This window comes from Ixodes scapularis, unplaced genomic scaffold (genome assembly GCF_016920785.2).
Source record: "Ixodes scapularis isolate PalLabHiFi unplaced genomic scaffold, ASM1692078v2 ptg000997l_1__unscaffolded, whole genome shotgun sequence".
Taxonomy (NCBI): domain Eukaryota; kingdom Metazoa; phylum Arthropoda; class Arachnida; order Ixodida; family Ixodidae; genus Ixodes; species Ixodes scapularis.
Genome location: NW_024610078.1, coordinates 545,371 through 548,800, shown reverse-complemented (window position 1 = coordinate 548,800; position 3,430 = coordinate 545,371).

Below are 3,430 nucleotides of genomic sequence, written 5' to 3'. Positions count from 1 at the left end.
CACGGTCACCGTGACCGAAAGAGACAGCGCCGAACGCGGATCGTCGTAGGCCGTGGTCGTTCAATAATTCGATTTCACCGACACAACTGCCGCCGCCAAGGGTCACCGTGACCGAAAGAGACAGCGCCGAATGCGGATCGTCGGAGGCCGTTGTCGTTCAATATTCGCTTTCACCGACACAACTGCCGCCACCACGGTCACCGTGACCGAAAGAGACAGCGCCGAACGCGGATCGTCGTAGGCCGTGGTCGTTCAATAATTCGATTTCACCGACACAACTGCCGCCGCCAAGGGTCACCGTGACCGAAAGAGACAGCGCCGAACGCGGATCGTCGGAGGCCGTTGTCGTTCAATATTCGCTTTCACCGACACAACTGCCGCCGCCACGGTCACCGTGACTGAAAGAGACAGCGCCGAATGCGGATCGTCGGAGGCCGTGGTCGTTCAATATTTCGCTTTCACCGGCACAACTGCCGCCGCCACGGTCACCGTGAATGAAAAAGACAGCGCCGAACGCGGATCCTCGGAGGCCGTGGTCGTTCAATAATTCGCTTTCACCGACACAACTGCCGCCACAACGGTCACCATGACCGAAAGAGACAGCGCCGAACGCGGATCGTCGGAGGCCGTGGTCGTTCAATAATTCGCTTTCACCGACACAATTGCCGCCGCCACGGTCACCGTGACCGAAAGAGACAGCGCCGAACGCGGATCGTCGGAGGCCGTGGTCGTTCAATAATTCGCTTTCACCGACACAACTGCCGCCGCCACGGTCACCATGACCGAAAGAGACAGCGCCGAAAGCGGATCGTCGGAGGCCGTGGTCGTTCAATAATTCGCTTTCACCAACACAACTGCCGCCGCCACGGTCACCGTGACCGAAAGAGACAGCGTCCAAAGCGGATCGTGTGAGGCCGTGCTCGTTCAATATTTCGCTTTCACCGACAACACTGCCGCCGCCACGGTCACCGTGAGCGAAAGAGACAGCGCCGAACGCGGATCGTTGGAGGCCGTGGTCGTTCAATATTTCGCTTTCACCGACACAACTGCCGCCGCCACGGTCACCGTGACCGAAAGAGACAGCGCCGAACGCGGATCGTCGGAGGCCGTGGTCGATCAATATTTCGCTTTCACTGACACAATTGCCGACGCCACGGTCACCATGACCGAAAGAGAGAGCGCCGAAAGCGGATCGTCGGAGGCCGTGGTCGTTCAAAAATTCGCTTTCACCGACACAACTGCCGACGCCACGGTCACCGTGACCGAAAGAGATCGCGCCGAAAGCGGATCGTCGGAGGCCGTGGTCGTTCAATATTTCGCTTTCACCAACACAACTGCCGTCGCCACGGTCACCGTGACCGAAAGAGACAGCGCAGAAAGCGGATCGTTGGAGGCCGTGGTCGTTCAATAATTCGCTTTCACCGACACAACTGCCGGCGCCACGGTCACCGTGACCGAAAGAGACAGCGCCAAACGCGGATCGTCGGAGGCCGTGGTCGTTCAATATTTCGCTTTCACCGACACAACTGCCGACGCCACGGTCACTGTGAGCGAAAGAGACAGCGCCGAACGCGGATCGTGTGAGGCCGTGCTCGTTCAATAATTCGCTTTCACCGAAACAACTGCCGACGCCACGGTCACCGTGAGCGAAAGAGACAGCGCCGAACGCGGATCGTGTGAGGCCGTGCTCGTTCAAAAATTCGCTTTCACCGACACAACTGCCGACGCCACGGTCACCGTGACCGAAAGAGACAGCGCCGAAAGCCGATCATTGGAGGCCGTGCTCGTTCAATAATTCGCTTTCACCGACACAACTGCCGCCGCCATGGTCACCGTGAGCGAAAGAGACAGCGCCGAACGCGGATCGTTGGAGACCGTGGTCGTTCAATAATTCGCTTTCACCGACACAAGTGCCGACGCCACGGTCACCGTGACCGAAAGAGACAGCGCCGAACGCGGATCGTCGGAGGCCGTGGTCGTTCAATATTTCGCTTTCACCGACACAACTGCCGCCGCCACGGTCACCGTGACCGAAAGAGACAGCGCCGAACGCGGATCGTCGGAGGCCGTGCTCGTTCAAAAATTCGCTTTCACCGACACAACTGCCGCCACCACGGTCACCGTGAGCGAAAAAGACAGCGCCGAACGCGGATCGTTGGAGGCCGTGGTCGTTCAATAATTCGCTTTCACCGACACAACTGCCGCCACCACGGTCACCGTGACCGAAAGAGACAGCGAAGAACGCAGATCGTCGGAGGCAGTGGTCGTTCAATAATTCGCTTTCACCGACACAACTGTCGACGCCACGGTCACCGTGACCGAAAGAGACAGCGCCGAAAGCGGATCGTCGGAGGCCGTGGTCGTTCAATAATTCGCTTTCACCGACACAACTGCCGACGCCACGGTCACCGTGAGCGAAAGAGACAGCGCCGAAAGCGGATCGTGTGAGGCCGTGCTCGTTCAATATTTCGCTTTCACCGACACAACTGCCGCCGCCATGGTCACCGTGAGCGAAAGAGACAGCGCCGAACGCGGATCGTCGGAGGCCGTGGTCGTTCAATAATTCGCTTTCATCAACTGCCGACGCCACGGTCACCGTGACCGAAAGAGACAGCGCCGAAAGCGGATCGTGTGAGGCCGTGCTCGTTCAATAATTCGCTTTCACCGACACAAATGCCGCCGCCACGGTCACCATGACCGAAAGAGACAGCGCCGTAACCGGATCGTTGGAGGCCGTGGTCGTTCAATAATTGACTTTCACCGACACAACTGCCGACGCCACGGTCACCGTGACCGAAAGAGAGAGCGCCGAAAGCGGATCGTCGGAGGCCGTGGTCGTTCAATATTTCGCTTTCACCGACACAACTGCCGACGCCACGGTCACCGTGACCGAAATAGACAGCGCCGAAAGCGGATCGTCGGAGGCCGTGGTCGTTCAATAATTCGCTTTCACCGACACAACTGCCGACGCCACGGTCACCGTGAGCAAGGAGACAGCGCCGAAAGCGGATCGTGTGAGGCCGTGCTCGTTCAATAATTCGTTTTCACCGTCACAACTGCCGCCGCCACGGTCACCGTGAGCGAAAGAGATAGCGGCAAACGCGGATCGTTGGATGCCGTGGTCGTTCAATAATTCACTTTCACCGACACAAGTGCCGACGCCACGGTCACCGTGAGCGAAAGAGACTACGCCGAACGCGGATCGTCGGAGGCCGTGGTCGTTCAATAATTCGCTTTCACCGACACAACTGCCGACGACACGGTCACCGTGACCGAAAGAGACAGCGCCGAAAGCGGATCGTGTGAGGCCGTGCTCGTTCAATAATTCGCTTTCACCGACACAAATGCCGCCGCCACGGTCACCGTGAGCGAAAGAGACAGCGCCGAACGCGGATCATCGGAGGCCGTGGTCGTTCAATATTTCGCTTTT